General features: G+C 49.2%; 1 long non-coding RNA gene across 1 annotated transcript; it reads left to right on the top strand.

Moving 5' to 3' along the window:
• Window positions 1–6: 6 nt before the first annotated feature.
• LOC115941680 (uncharacterized) lies at window positions 7–5,107 on the top strand. The gene is made up of 2 exons (XR_004076410.2): window positions 7–3,731; window positions 4,888–5,107. It is a non-coding gene; the product is annotated as an uncharacterized LOC115941680 (long non-coding RNA).
• The last annotated feature ends 11,433 nt before the right edge of the window (window positions 5,108–16,540 follow it).

Here is a 16,540-nt window from a genome sequence, read left to right as displayed (position 1 = left end):
TCTCCTGCGGACTTAGGACTAGTGACGGAAGTCCGTTTGCACTGGGCCCAGAGGATACTCTGTTCTCCTGCAGACTTAGGACTAATGATGGGAGTCCATTTGCACCGGGCCCAGCAGATGCTCTCTTCTCTTGCAGTCTTGAGACTAGTGATGAGGGTTCATTTGCACCAGGCTCAGAGGATGCTCTGTTCTGCAGACTTAGGACTAGTGATGGGGGTCCATCTGTACTGGGCTCAGAAGATGCTGTATTCTGCAGACTTAGGACTAGTGATGGGAGTCCATTTGCACTGAGCTCAGAGGATGCTCTGTTCTCTGGCAGACTTAGGACTAGTGATGGGGGTCCATTTGCACCGGGCTCAGAAGATGCTCTGTTCTGCAGACTTAGGACTAGTGATGGGGGTCCATCTGCACTGGGCTCAGAGGATGCACTGTTCTCCTGCAGACTTAGGACTAGTGATGGGGGTTCATTTGCACCGGGCTCAGAAGATGCTCTGTTCTGCAGACTTAGGACTAGTGATGGGGGTCCATCTGCACTGGGCTCAGAGGATGCTCTGTTCTCCTGCAGACTTAGGACTAGTGATGGGGGTTCATTTGCACCAGGCTCAGAAGATGCTCTGTTCTGCAGACTTAGAACTAGTGATGGGGGTCCATCTGCACTGGGCTCAGAGGATGCTCTGTTCTCCTGGAGACTTAGGACTAGTGACGGGAGTCCATTTGCACTGGGCCCAGCAGATGCTCTGTTCTCTTGCAGTCTTGGGACTAGTGATGGGAGTCCATTTATACCGGGCTCAGAGGATGCTCTGTTCTCCTCCAATTTGGGGACTAGACATGATGGGGGTTGGTTGGCGCCGGGCCCAGTGGATGCTCTGTTCCCTGCCAGTGTTAGGCCATGCGGAGGGCCCTGAGGCCGCAGCTGGAGACGGGGTGGAGGTGGCGTTGGTCCCCTCTGCCTCCTGCAATGATATAAGCTGTGTCATGAGTCTCTGTGTTTTTGTCTCAACTAGATTGAGTCTTGAAAGCAGAGACATATTAAAAAAGTGTATTTATGTAAATCATCCCTCAAAGAGTGCCCTTGAGTGGCATTCGGTGTATTCAGTGCTGTGCTAGCCCAGTATGTGCGGGGAATGTAAAGTACACACTGGGTTTTGAAAGCTTAGTACGGAAAAAAGAATGTAAAATGTCATTAATAATTTTTTTAAAATTTTTTTAAAAAGATTTTATTTATTTATTTGAGAGAGACTGAGAGAGAGAGCACATGAGAAGGGGAGGTTCGGGAGGGTCAGAGGGAGAAGCAGACTCCCTGCCAAGCAGGGAGCCCGATGCGGGACTCGATCCCGGGACTCCAGGATCATGACCTGAGCCAAAGGCAGTTGCTTAACCAATTGAGCCACCCAGGCACCCATCATTAATAATTTTTATATTGACGTTATGTTTTCTTACTGAGATAATTTACATAACATAAAATTCACCGTTTCAATGTGTATAAGTTCAGTAGTTTTTAGTACATTCATTTCATTGTACAGCCCTCACTACTAATTCCAGAACGTTTCCATCGCCCCATGAGGAAACCCACACTCGCTCAGCAGTCACTCTGGTCCCCCGCCCCCAGTCTCGGGACCCGTCAGTCTGCTTTCTGTCTCTGCGTGAAAGTAAGCTTCTGTTTGACTCACTCTTCTTCACTTCTGACACCAAATATGTGGGGTTCCACACCAAACAGCTCTCCAGGCTTGACACCACGGCGCATCCTACAGTTCAGTTCAAGGCCGGCACTAACCGGGGCTCAGCCCCACAGGACCGCCCCCTCAGGTGTTGGGCGCAAGTGGTCTGTCCTGGGTTCCCACGCTTTGTCTGATTTGGCTACAAATTGGGGGTTTCCTCAACTCCCTCCTTGTGTTTTATATTTTGCTAGAATGACCCCCAGAACTCAGTTTATTGTGACACCGATGAGCAGCCAGATGAAAAGGTACCTGGACAAGGCCCAGAAGTCCTGAGTGCAGGAGCTTCAGTCCCCACAGTGTTGGGGTGTGTCTCCCTCCAGCAGGGAGTCCCCATGGTGTTGGGGTGCATCACCCTCCAGCAAGGGGTCCCTACGGTGTTGGGGTGCACCACCTTCCAGCAGCGGGTCCCTACAGTGTCGGGGTGACCACCCTCCATCGGGGGGGTGTGTTCAGCAACCTGGAAGCTCTCTGAACTTCAGCTGGGGTTTTTATGGGAGCCTCCCTACATGGGCGCTGTTGATCAAATCCTGGGCCATTTGTGGTTAACTTGCTTAACCCTGAAGGACAGCTGGATGTGATTCTTACTCCTCTTTCCAGCCCCGCAGCTGAATCAGGAGGTTAACAAAGGATACGTCCTGAATTTGGACCCAGTTATTTGGCTTTAGAGGCAAAGCCCAGAGTCCCTGCTGGTCCAGGGGAAATCGCTGCCCCGTGGCTGCGCCTGGGAGCCTGCCCCCCCTCCCCCGGCCCCAGGCCCCTTCCCACTTGGAACCAGCAGTGTCCCAAGGAGGTCATTTCAAGGACATGTGAAGAAACGCATTTCCAGGCCCTTCCTGAGGCGGTGGGATGATTGGATCTCTGTCTCCTGAGAAGCACTTTCTTGTCAGCGGCGGTCAGACGTGATCAGAGGACTAATTCCCATTATATTGTCAATGATGCATCAACTCGCCACTTCTTTTTAACCATGAAAAAGTTTCCAGTCCGATAATTTCCTATTCTTCTTCCAAGTGTTCTTGCTTCTAACTATGCACTCAAAGCAGGATCAGGCAATGCTCTTTTCCCTCCCCTGGGGTTTTCACTTTCCATCTCCTGGAAGGCATTAGAGGTGCTTTCAGTTTTTTGTGTGGATTGGGAGTCGCCCCTGGAAGCATCATCCTTCCTCTCATTTTGCATTTGAATCACGGACACTTCCCTAAATGAATTCCTGATGGAGGAATGAAAATAAAGAATTTTCTGTGGGGAGACTTAGTGGCAGGCAGAACGTGGCGTGTGATCCTCGGGTCAGGTGGGGGTAGCACTTCCTGTTGGGGAGCAGGCTGCAGGAACATGCAGAGCAAATCCTCCAGAGCGGACGTAGAAAGCACCTTCTCATCCAGTGCTGGCAGCAGAGAAAATGGAGAGCCCCAGGGAAGGAAAGGCAAGTGGAGTGAGCGTGTGCACGTGCGTGCGCATGTGCTGGTGTGCGTGTGCACGCACGTGCCTGGGTGTGCACCTGCACCGATGTATGTGTGCGTGTGAGGCTGTGCACACCTGCCTGGGTGAGCACACATGCGTGCATGTTTGCAGTGTCTGGACCCTTGGCTGGGAAGGAAATGCTCACAACAGTCACTCTCAGTTCTGGAGAACTTGGATGTGTTGGAGGAACAGCCCCAGAGAGCGGCTGGGGAGGCTTCGGAGCGCCCCTGCTTGCTCCTTCCTGCCACGTGGGTGTCTCCCTCGGCAAGACTCCCGCTCTGCCCCGGCTGTCCGGACGGCACCTTCAGTCTCCAGTGTGCAAGGGACCCATTTCCATGCATTTCTTGAGAACACGCTCTCTCTCCTGAACTCCGTGATCTTCCCCCTTGGGTTTCATTTCTTCTTTTCCAGAGGACATAAACTACACTTCACCAGGTGTGAGTATCATGCAGTGGAGGTGGTGCTCCAGCCCTTGGGACCGCCCTGAGTCTGGTGGAGAACCCACCAGCCCTGCCCGGAAGCCCCAGGGTTCTTCGTGGACACGCCCATCCCATCGAGGTGCTTCTCCTTGAACCACTCTTTGCACTTGGGCAGTCACTAAAAGCCAGTTCTCTGAAGAGCCAATTTGCCAAGTGACCAGCTCCCTGAATTTATTGTGTCTTTGAACTAATTCGCTTTAGCTGAGCAGTTTTCAGTGTGTGTTCATATCCATATATTCAGACTGCTCTCTCTTGTCTCTGCCTCAGTACCCTGGAGATGGAGGGACAGGGCCGGGGTGGGGTGGTTGGGAAGGCACTGGGGAGCACATTTTCTGCATATAACATTGACTACAAACAGTTCTAATCAGCCAGTTCTTTATTAGAATAATCGTCATAAACAACTTTCTTATTGAAGAATAGATTCTTACGGATTTATTCCTCCACTTTTTCCACCTGAAGAATCTTTCCATCTGAGAAAGAGGTTGCTGGCTGCCTGGCAAGTGTCCACACTCCCTTTTACCTTAAACAGAAGCCCCCTCTTTGGTGGGGGCATCACTGTGCTCAGTAAACAAAGCACATCTCCCTGAAGGCAGGTAGGGCTAGAGGGATGTAAGCAAATGTGTCTGGATGGATCCTCATTTTCAAAGTCCTGTAAAGGGACTCCCCTGGGAGGCATGCTCTTTGCCCTTTTTGCTTAACTTCTCTACCTGGAATGTGCTCGCAGTGGTGGGTTCTGCAGTGGCCGTACTGGGACATGAGATGATCCCAATGATGAATGCTCAGAGACCAAATATACAAATGGGCAGTGGCCAGACCATGTATAAAAATAGAACTCTAGGGGCACCTGGGTGGCTCAGTCGGTTAAGCGTCTGCCTTTGGCTCAGGTCATGATCCCAAGGTCCTGGGATTGAGCCCCACATCCGGCTCCCTGCTCCTCAGGGAAGCCTGCTTCTTGCTGTCCCTCTGCCGCTCCCTTTACTTGTGCTCTCTTTCTGTCAAATAAATAAAATCTAAAAAAATAATAATAGAACTCTGACCCCACAGCCTGCAGCCCAGGAAGCCAGCCAGTTATCTGCGGTAACCAGCCCCATAAGTCAGATGTGTAGGAATTCAGACTACTATCTCTCATCAGTTCAGGAAGACAAATGATAAGCCCTGTAACAATGGGCCCCAAATGTCTATGACTTGATTAATAACTGACCGCTTCTCTGATTTTTGTCCTTGCTGTAACCTAGGACCAGCCAGAGGAAGCCAGATATGCATCCCTAATGAGTCATGTGGCTGACCCACTTCTAGTTAGCCACCCGCGGGCCACAGCCTCCCTCCAGGGCGCGCCTGGAGCCTCCCTGTTCTCACAAGGAAGCTTCCCCACTCCTCTGCCTGCCTGTGAGTTTCCACCAAACGCAGATGACCCCCTTGATGTAGCAAGCTCTGAATAAATAGCCTTTGCCCTTCTCCTTTGGGTTTCATTTATTTCCTCGCTGCCAGGTATTAAGGATGGTGAAGCAGAAACACAAAAGGACCCGGAGCTCTGATCAAAGGGCAGCTGATCTAGCCTAGGACTGTGTTGGGGAAATAAGATTAAGGGCAAAATCTCCTCCCAATCCAGAAGACTTCTCCACAAATACAGAAGAGAGAGAAAGCAAGTGTATTACTGAATGAGCATTTGGCTGGAATGTGGCTTGCATCCTAGGCAACGTGCTAAAGAGACTGCAGACAGAAAGGGATCTTACTCCTGTACATAGCTAAGCAGATACGACCCAAGCAGATACGACCCAGTATCGTCGTGCATCCGAGATGAAACTGCCTGATTTTTCATAACTTTATGAGTGGAGGCTTGCATTTGCAGTCAGGTGCTTGCAGAAGTTACACCCTCTACTGCCAGGGGCTGAGGGACGGGGCATTGCCTTCCCTGATGATCACATTTCATAGGCACGCTCCCCAGCCCCTGAGGTGGGAGACCTGCAAGAGGCTTATTTCGCTTTCTGTCTACAACTGCCTATCTCCAGTCTTCTCAACATAAGAGAAAATAAGCCTCGATCATGTTTAAGCCACTCTCATTTTTTTTTTTTAATAATTAGCAGCCAAACACAATATCCAATGAAAACACAGTTTGGTGGGATTTTTCCCCAAGTCTGGAAAGTTCTGTCATCTTGAACATTGCCACCCTCTTTGTTCTCTCCTTCTCTGAGGCTCTCCTTCTGTCTTCCTTGTCTAAAATTTTCTCTAATATTGTTCAGCTTTGATCTCCCCCTGCTATACATCTACCTTCCAGTTCTTTAATTCTCTCTTCCACTGTGTCTGGTCTACTGTGTAATCCTTATGTAAAGTTTTTTATTTTAATGAATTATAATAGATCTGTTTAACATTTTTGTTGGCTTTTTAAAAAATTCTGCTTCTTTAAAAAAAATGATTACCTGTTTTCTGTGTTAAATGCTGTTCCTCACCCATATGCTTAAAAGAGACCGCTTCAGATATGAAGACATACATAGTTAAAGGTAAAAGATACATTGTATAGACACAAGTGAGAAATGTAGCTGGAGTGGCAGGATTGATATTGATCGAATATCAGACAAGGCCAATGTCAGTGCAAGGACTGTTGCCAGGGATAGAGATGAAGGGGTCAAGTGATCAAGAGGACATCAAAATCCTAAATGTGTATGTCCTAACTCAGAACTTCAAAAGACATAAGGAACATCCTGGAAGAACGGAGTGTTGAAGTAAACATGTGCCCAGCTGTGGCTGGGGACTTGTGCGCTGCTTCTCGGTAATCACTAGAGCCAGCGGACGGCCGTCCCCGGGCCTGGAGAGCCGCACGCCCTGTCTCCTGCAGGCCTTCGTGTGGTCAGGAGCTGGCCGCCTGGCCTGTTTGAGTTTGTTGTTGCCAGGGTCACCTCCGTGCAGTCTTCAGGCCCCTCCGACTGCAGCTGCAGTGGCCTCACCATTACAGTGGGGTATGGGGCTGGAGGGGAGGGTCTTTTGCAGGGTTCCTGGGCCCCTTCAGCTTTTAACTGTCCCTATAGGATGGCCCCATGGAGGGGGTCCCTGTTCAGGCTCTCACGCCTCCTGAGACCCTGGCAGTCTGCTTATGCCCCAGGGGTGTGACTGACTGATACCGTTCCTTCAGCTAAAAGTTTTTGCTTGTGAGAGTCTGGGAAGCATGTGGGGCCTGAGGAGCCACTGATCACCCCAAGCACACCTGTGTCACCCAGAGGGCTCCCTGTACAGGACTCTGATCTATTTCCAACTGCCATAGTGATCAGCCTGTCAGAACTTCTCAAGATTTACCTGAATCTTTCTTGTCCATCTGTGTGGTGGTCACATCTTTCTTCTGTGTCCCATCAAAGACAAAACAGTTCGTGCCCTTTCTCTCTCTCTCTCTCCTTGAAGGGCCTCATTCCTTTTTGGAATTCAGTTTACTTTGTTCCTTTGTGACTCATCATCTGACTTTCACCATTGCTAGCGTGGGAGGGATGTTCTTTGCAGCTTTTGGCATTCTGAGTGGAAATGCAAGTCTCTTAGGTATTTTATTGCAGCCCAAAGCTAACTGTTTTACTCTGTGAGTTCATCTTTGGTGGGAATTTCCACTGTAGGAGTCCAGGGTAATAGCAGTATCCCTCTGAGATATGTATCATATCATGAGGCCAAAGCAGGAAAGAGATGGCACAGAAAACTGGGTCACTGCAGAAAGTGACAACGTGGGGGGGGCAGGGTTAGAGAACCTAGTATCCTATGGCTCACAAGAACAGGTGCTGTGGCATCTGGAAGGGTAAGGTCTGCAAGGCTGAGGGAGGAAACTTTCTGGGGTCCAGGGAGGGTGGCCTCATGGAGAGGACTGGCAGCAGCTGTGGCCCTCAGTGAAAGATCTCAGCCAGTTTGTGGCTAGACAAAAAACAAGGGAGGATATAAAAGAACTCAACACTACTACCGACCAAGAGGACCTAATCAGCATTCATAGACAGCTTCCCCCAACAAGAGCATAGAACACACGCTTCTGAAATGTTCATGGAACATATCCCAAGGTAGATGACATCATGAGCCATTAAACACACCTCAACAAATTAGAACTGAAATCATGCAGAGTGTGTTCTTGGACCACAGCACAATCAAACGAGACATCAGTAACAGAAAGCTAGCAGGAAAATCTCCAAACAATTGGAACTAATCAGCACACTGCCAAAGAACGCATGGATCAAAAGGAAGTCTCAAGAGAAATAAAAAATACATTGGATTGATTGAAAGTGAAAATACAACACATCAAAGCAGGGTCAAGAGAGAAACTTATAGCACTAAATCCTTACATTAGAAGAGAGGGAAAATCTCAGTAGTCTAGGCTCCACCCTCAACAAAAAGAAGAGCAAAATAAACCCAAAACAAGCAGAAGGAAGGAGACAATAAAGAGATGAAATCAATTAAACTGAAAACAATAGAGGAGGTCAACAGAACAAAGCTGGTTCTTTAAAAAGATCACCAAACCTCTAGCAGATACCAGAATCAGGAACAAAAGTGGGGACATCACTACAGACCCCACGGAATGAGAAGGATCATTAGGGGGCACTTCAAACAACTCCACATACACAGATTTTACAACTCGTATGAAATGGACCACTTCTTTGAAAAGCACAAACTAGCAAACTCACCCATTATGAAATATATACTATGAATAGCTATGTAACTATTAAGGAAATTGAATCAGTAATTAAAATATCCCCCCCCCCCCCACCAAATTCCCAGACCCAGATGTTTTCATTGAAGAATCCTTCCAGGCTTTTAAAGAAGGATGAACACCAATTCTACACAATCCCCAGCAGAAAGTGGACAATAAGGAAGCTCTTCCCAATTCATTTTATGAAGTTGGTGTCACCCAGACAACAAAAACCAGACAGCACAAAACAGGAAAACTACAGACCAATATCCCTTAGAAATATAGATGCAAAAGTTCTTAACAAAGTATTAGCAAATCTAATTCAGCAATATATAAAAAGAACCACTATGACCAAGTGGAGTTTATTCCAAGGATGCAAGGCTGGTTTAATATTCCAAAACGAATCAGTATAATCCACCGCTTTAACAGACTACAAAAGAAAAGAATCGTAAGATCATATCAACTGATGTAGAAGAAGCATTTGACCAAAATATAACAGCCGTTCTTGATCAAAGCTCTCAGAGAAACAGGAATAGAGAGGAACTTTCTCAAGCTGATAAAGAGCATCTATGGAAATTACACTTAATGCTGAAAGACTGAATGCTTTTTCCCTAAGATCTGGAAAAAGGCAAGCATGTCTTTTCTCACCAATGTCATTCAACATCATTTTGGACATTCTCAATAGTGCAGTAAGGCAAGAAAAGGAAAGAGAGATACTTGCACGTGGCGTATCGTGGGCCCCAGTGGCAGCCACAGTGCCACCCTCTTCTGGGACACATAGCAAGGGACAGAACAGGGTGCCTCCTGCACAGCCGGCCCGGCCTGGGAGTGACCCAAGGTGGGGGAGCTGTTACAGCACACCAAGGCTAAGATCACTGAGCGTTCATCTCTGACCAGATGACTGTGGGCACCAATGTGAGTGCTCAGGCTTGACACCCATGGGCACACCTACAGAGCCCAGCATCTGCCACCTCACTGCGTCCCACCCAAGCCCCAGGAGACCGACCAGGGCAAAAGTGGGGCTGTGTGCATCCCTCACTTGGCCAAGTCAGAGGCCTTCTTCCATGAGGCAGGTGGGCATGAGCCCTGTCCCGTGATCTCACCCTGAAGGGCCTCCATCCAGAACCTGACCCTGGGCCTTGCCAGCAAGCCCTTGGGCCTCCTACAGCCAGGGTCCCTATTGTCACCTTCACAGCCACCTTACCTCAGACAACTCTGGCCATGCCAACCCCCCAGTCCCTTGCCCCACCCCTGATGAACTCCGTGCCACCCCTAGTGCTGCCCTTCCTGCCCCCCAGCACTGAGCCTCTAAGATGGGGAGCTCTGGGGACTCACTTCCCAAGACGAGTGCATTGGATGGGGGTAGGGAGGTCTCAGAAGCTCCACTCTTGGAGCTGTCTGCACCTCCAGCTCTCCCACACCAACATGGCTGTTTTCCTGAATTACTGATATAAAACTGACAGACAAAAGCCAACTAACAATGAAAAGAAAAGCCCTCAAGTCACAAATACTTGTACATAGAACTCTTTTGTACAAATGAAACTATTTTCTTTTCCGTGAAGCTGGGATACAACTTGACAGTACAAGTTGAACCCCCACTCTGCAACATATGTGTGGAGAAATAGATACATAGAGAGGTGGGAACACCTTGACGAGCTGTATCTACATACTTCTCTCACCTTGAGACAGAAGCACAAAAACTCAGCAAGCTCCCCTCCTACTCAGCCTCCCACTGATCTCGGTGGTTTTGACAAAGATCAAAATCCCAACTCAGAGGTACTGCATGCGTTTTTACTGTTCCAAGAAAACCAGGACTTGCTCCACTTCATAGATGCTTATGTGCTAATATCTTTTTCTACAAAAAAAGACCCAGTGCCATGTTCAACAAAGGTTATGCTTCTAAAAACAAAAAACAAAGGCAGACAGCTCAGAAGAAAAAGTTAAACTGTCACTGTTTGCTGATGACTTGATTGTCTATGTGGAAAGTCCTAAGGAATCTACAAAAATAACCTAGAACTAGTATGTGAGTTAGTCAGGGTCATAGGGTACAAGATTAATATGTAAAAGGTAATTGTATTTTTCTAGACTAACGGCACATGGACACTGAAATTAAAAATACAATACCATTTACAATAACTCAAAACAAAAAAGAAATACTTAGGTGCAATCTAATGAAACAGAACTTATGTCCTCAAAACGACAAAGCACTGCTGAAGGAAATACAGAGCTCTAAGTGGAGGGACACACCATGTTCATGGATGGGAAGACACCACATAATGAAGATGTTAGTTCTTCCCAAATCGAAATACATATTTGATGCTACCCCTGTCAGAGCCCCGGCAATATGTTACGGGTCCTGACAAGATTACTGTAACATTTATATGGAAACGTAAAGAAACTGGAACAGCTAAACGCTTTGGAAAATGCAGATCACATGAGAAGGTTCAGCCTGTCTTAAGAGATACTGTTATAGTGACAGCAAGGAAGGCTGTGTGACGTGGGTGGAGGGACAGACACAGAGGTCAGCGGCCACAAAGGGAGCACATAAACGTGGCCAGCTGATTGTTGGGAGTGGTGCAGAACCAGTTCACGGGAGGAGGGACAGCCTTGTCCATGAAGAGTGCTGGAGGCCTGGGCATCCGGAGGCAAGAACACGAACCTCAACCTCAGCCTCACACTTTATACAAAAGTTGGATAGTGGATTAAAAAGTAAAACTGTAAGACTTCTAGAAAAAAAAACAAAACAAAATCCATAGAAGATCTTCAGGTTCCAGGGCTAGGCACATAGTTCTTAGGCCTGACACCAAAGCCACATTGGTAAGAGAGAACATTGAAAAATCAAACTCTATCAAAATTAAAAATACTTGCTCTGTGACAGACGCTGGGAAGAGGTTTTCTAAAGATAGGTTAGAGACTGGGAGAAAACCTTTGCAAACCACACGTCTGACAGAGGAGTCTCCGGAAGATACAAAGCACTCTCAAAAGTCAACAGTAAAAACAGTAAAAAAAAACCCCCCAAATAACCCTCCCAACAACCCCCAGATTTGAAAGTGGGTGAAAGACAAGAACATGCATTTTACCAACGACATCTTCTTTCAACGAGTACTTCTTTCTGGAGGTTCAACATCTTAGCCATCATGGAAATGCCAATTAGAGCTCCCCTGGGCTTTTGTTACACACCAGTTGGAATGGCTAAAATCAAAGTGACAGCACTGCGAACTAACGAACATGTGGAGAAACGGCATTGCTGTGGGGACAGGGAAGTGGGCCATTCTGGAAAATGATTTGACAGTTTCTTTTTTTAAAAAAAAGATTTTATTTATTTATTTGACAGAGAGAGACACAGCGAGAGAGGGAACACAAGCAGGGGGAGTGGGAGAGGGAGAAGCAGGCTTCCCACTGAGCAAGGAGCCCGATGCAGGGCTCGATCCCAGGACCCCGGGATCATGACCTGAGCCAAAGGCAGACGCTTAATGACTGACCCACCCAGGGCCCCCAGATTTGATAGTGTCTTGAAAGAGTAAACATACAGTGGCCCCATAACCTAGTGATCACCTCCCGCATCCATCCCAGAGAGATGGGAAGTCACGTCCACACACAAGCTGTTGGCGAATGTGCATAGCAGCTTTGTCATAGCACCAAGCTGGAATCAGCCCCCGTGTCCTTCAGCTGGTAAATGGTTAAACAAACCCTGATCTGTCCACACTGTGGAACACTACTCGGCAGCAAAAAGGAACACGTTCCTGATACACGCAACAACCTGGATGAATCTCCAGAGAATGACTCTGTGTGGGAAGAGCCAACCCCCAAAGGTCACACACTTTTGACCCCATTTATATAACATTCAGGAAATCACAAAATTACAGAGATGGAGAAGAGATTAGTGATTGCTGGGGTGGGTGGAAGGACAGCAGGTGAGGCTGTAAGGAGTCGAGCAGCAGGAGGGACCCCCGTGGGGGTGGGGTGCTCTGTACCTGCACGGTGTCACCATCACCGTCACCATCCTGGACGGGACCCCACGCTGGAGTCCTGCATGGTGTCACCAGTGGGGCTCTGGGCAGAGGGCACATGGGATCGTTCTGCAGTCTCTCTTACATGGGAATCTACAATTATCTCAAAATTAAAAGTTTAATGTAAAAATGATCATTTTCTTGGCTATAATGAGATATGTTGAAGAGAAGTTAGTGTGTTAGAGCTCTGCATGCTTCCCAAGCATCCCTGCGCTGTGAGAACGCTCAAACCACACTTTCCAGGCACCTGCTGATCCAGTCCTGCCCTCAGCAGTTCAAGCAGGAGTCAGACCTGACCCTGGCAATAGGAGTCTGACAGGGTCACTGCAGAGAATACAGTTCACTTGTTGACTTTGAATGGTGCTTCCCAAGATTTGGGGACGGTGAGGACAGCCTGTGAGCTGGGAGGGTGTCCTGGGTATGTGGGACGCAGTCTGTGGATGTGTTGGTCACTGAGCCCCCAGCCTTGCTGAGGAGGGTCTCTTGTGTCCAAGTCAGCATGGACTCTCCTGTGGGGAATTTACAAGAACCACAGAGGATCCTGCTGGAGGGGATCATGGAGGCCTGGCCCACCGCCATGGATGCTCCAAGAGGCATTGGGGTCGTGCCCAGAATCACAGTGAGAAATAACCCAGGAAGGACAGACCCAGTGTGTCACCTGGAGTGGGGGTCTCCAGCTCCCCAAGATGCAGTGCCGGTTAGAAGTGATGGGTTGCACTGGGAGCTGGGATCCTTCGTTGCCCTCCTTGTGGACACAGTCGATGGTAATGATGACTCACTGACCAAGCTTTGGTCATTGGGGATGGCACCGCTGATCAACGAAGATGCACGGACCCTTGGGTTTGCATCACTGCACACCTCCCCCAAGGGGCTGTGTGACCCCACCAGCCCCCAGCTCATCAGGCTGTTGTTGGGGGAGGCAGGAGGCCCCACATGGCGTGGACCCAGGCAAACCAGGTTTGTGGCTGTGAGTCTCTGTCCCATTCCCTTATCCCCACCGTGGTTTCTCCACGCTGACGGTACTGCCTCCTTTTGCCCCAGAAATGACCCATTATGACCAGAAGAAAAGAACCCCCTTCCCCTTCTGCAGTAGCACTGACATCCTCACTTTACCTCTTTCTTTATACACTTTCATTCGTAAACGAGAGCAGATGTATTTTCCTGAAGACAAAATGAGCATCTACTTAGTTGAAATGGTGGACAGTGACCCATCACAGCGGATCAACATAATACGGCAGGGGGCGCCTGGGTGGCTCAGTCGGTTAAGCGTCTGCCTTTGGCTCAGGTCATGATCTTGGGGCGGGGGGGGTCCCTGCTCAGCAGGGAGCCTGCTTCTCCCTCTCCCTCTGTCCCTCCTCCTGCTTGTGCTCTTTCTCTCGCTCTATCTCGAATAAATAAAATCTTAAAAATAATAATGCAGCATGCTATTATTCCACAAGGGATTTTGTGGATTTCTACCAGAGATGGCTGGTCTAATGTGTGGGAGGCACGGCCTGCCTTTACTTCTTGTTTCCAGGCGTCCTCAGTCCCAGTGAGAAGCATCAGGATTTCAGAGGGCCCAGGGCCTAGCCAGGGCTGTGAATGACCCCAAAGTATGGCTGCCTTTACCTTTCTGGGGGTGGAGTTTCTCGGACAATAAGCATAAAGAAAAATCTTATCATCACCTGATTGGAGGTGTGGAGCCATGTCTTCTTTGCCTGGTCCAGGCGCCGTGCACAGGGGCTGAGCTCCAGCATTTGTGACCTCTCATCTGTGAGCTGGTCCAACCTCTGACCCTCAGGCCATTGGCCAAGCTACCCCATCAAAATATAATATTGCTCATGGTTGTATCTTCTGATTGAACAGACTATACAAACCATTTTGTATCCACTTTGCCCAATGTAGCATTATTATTTTTGTTAAGACTTATTTATTTGAGAGAGAGAGAGAGAGCACGATTGGGAGGGACAGAGGGAGAGGGAGAGAGAATCTGAAACAGACTCCACGCTGAGCACGGAGCCTGACCCTGAGACCATGACCTAAGCCGAAACCAAGAGTCGGACACTTAACCGACTGTGCCACCCAGATGCCCCAATCCAGCATTACTTAATGAACATTTTTCAATGAAATGAAAATGCCCTTGAAACACACGCCATTTGGCCGCAGTGGTATCCACCTTCCTCAGAGTTGCCTGAAAACTCCAACCTCCTCTGAACATCTCAGAAAATTGAGTGACCCTGGTCTCCCACTGCTGGAAAGACCAAATATGACACTCTCCGTGAGCACTCAGAGGCTCAGAATAAAACCTTGCACTCATTTTTAGAATGCTTTTGCTGCAAGGTCAATGGTTAAAATTCTTTATATTAGGTACCTCTGATGGCTTGGCACTGTGAGTAACCATGCGTAGAATCTGGTGAGACAAAACCAGAGGTAAGGAAAGTGCCTTTTGCCTGCTCGACATGGCTCTGCAAGTTGGTGTAATGCTGTCCCGACATCCCATGGTTGGGACAGATGCTGCCCAGAGCTAGTGGGAAAGCTGATAACAGACCACGAGGCATGTCTGGGCAGCCCTCCAAGGACCACACAGAAGCTTTCAAGAGCTTCTAAGTTGAACCTCTTCAATGGGAGTTGGAAGATCACAGCAACAGAATGTCAAAGTAACTTTTTGGCTGCTCCTCATGGGGGTTTGTAGTGTGCCTTCACTCCTGAAATCGCGTGGGTAGAGGAGGAGGGGGTTAAAACGGGCAGCCAGAGGACCCTGGGGCAAGGCTGCCAGTGGTGTGTTTAGACCATGGGCTTCCTCACTCTGATAGATGGCAAAATGCATGTCCCTCTGTCGTGAAGTCTGTCCCTGCCCCCCTTAAGTCTGGACTTGACCAAGTGATTTACTGTGGCCAGTGGGACATAATGTAATAGCTGCGTGCATGCCAAGGCATGACAAGTGCTTGAGCATTGGGGCTTATGCTCTTCTGCTGCTGGGACCACTTTGCCACCATGAGCAGGAACCATGTTAGTCTGCCGCACGGTGACAGATATGCACACAGCTGACATCAAACAACTCCAGACACGTGGCCAACGCCATTTAGACCAATCAGCTCCAGCTGAGCAGGGTCAGACCAAGAGTGCCCAGTCAACCTGCAAACCCATGAGAAGTAATAAGCAACGTTGTTTCAAGTTGCTAAGTTTCAGGGTGGTTTGTTACGCAGCAGGAGCTGAGACGCTCCCCATTCAGCCAGATGCGGGAAGGCAGCAAACATTGCAGGTTTGAGTTTGCCTGAGCAGATGGTCACACTGTGTCTTCCTGGGTCTGTACCTTCCTGTCAACCTTCCCTTCTGACTCCTTCCTGCCACCTGTGCCCTGGGAGTCCCTCCGGGCCTCCCAGAGAGACCCTGCTGGCCCAAGTCTGCTGATCTCCCACCTCACGGGTACCTGCCCTCTGCCTCCCTCAGAGCCTGGCTTGTTTGAGGAAGACCTGCCGAGAGAAATCATCCCAGAGAGCTGAGCCATGACCCTGCCCAGGACAGGGGGTGCACGTCAGTAATGGCCATGGGACATTGATGCTTCCACCCTTGGGGAGAGAGGCAGGCTCCTGGGGGGACCTGCTGCTGCTGCAGAGCTGAGAGCCAGACATCATGCCGAGCGCTCAGCACGCGTGTGTGTAACCACACAATGGAAGAGGCAGAGATAGATGGGAAAGCTGACCGGGGGGTCGGTGTAGGGGGTTGAACTGTGTCCCCCCCAAAAGATCATGACCACTTGCACCTGTGAATGTGAACTTGTTTGGAAATAGGGTCTTTGCAGCTATAATAAAGTTAGGATGAGATTGCCCGGAGGTAAGCTGGACCTGGATCCAGTGACTGGTGTCCCCACAGCAGAAGGACATTTGGACACAGAGACACACTGGGGGGAGGCCACGTGACCGCAGAGGCAGAGATTGGGGCAATGCAGCCACAAGCCCAGGACCGCCAAGGACCGCTGGTAGCCACCAGAATCAGGAAGAGGAGAGGAAGGATCCAGAGTGCAGCCTGGCCCACACCTTGGTTTTGGACCTTTTGCCTCCTGAACCGTGACAGAATCTCTGTAGTTTATGTTGGTGGCTGCCACAGGACACTCATGCAGAAAGTGGGGAGTGCTCGCAGGCGGTCAGTAGAGAAGCCCAGAAGGGTTCAAGCGCAGTCTTGCCAGGCTCTTTGCAGAACAGGTGGCCTCTGGATGACCCTCCCTGGAGACCGCAGATGCTGGACCAGCACAGG

Source organism: Leptonychotes weddellii, chromosome 1 (genome assembly GCF_054177405.1).
Source record: "Leptonychotes weddellii isolate Sample4059 chromosome 1, ASM5417740v2, whole genome shotgun sequence".
Lineage (NCBI taxonomy): Eukaryota > Metazoa > Chordata > Mammalia > Carnivora > Phocidae > Leptonychotes > Leptonychotes weddellii.
Note: the sequence above shows the minus strand (reverse complement) of the source record. Positions and strands in the feature narration are given on the sequence as shown.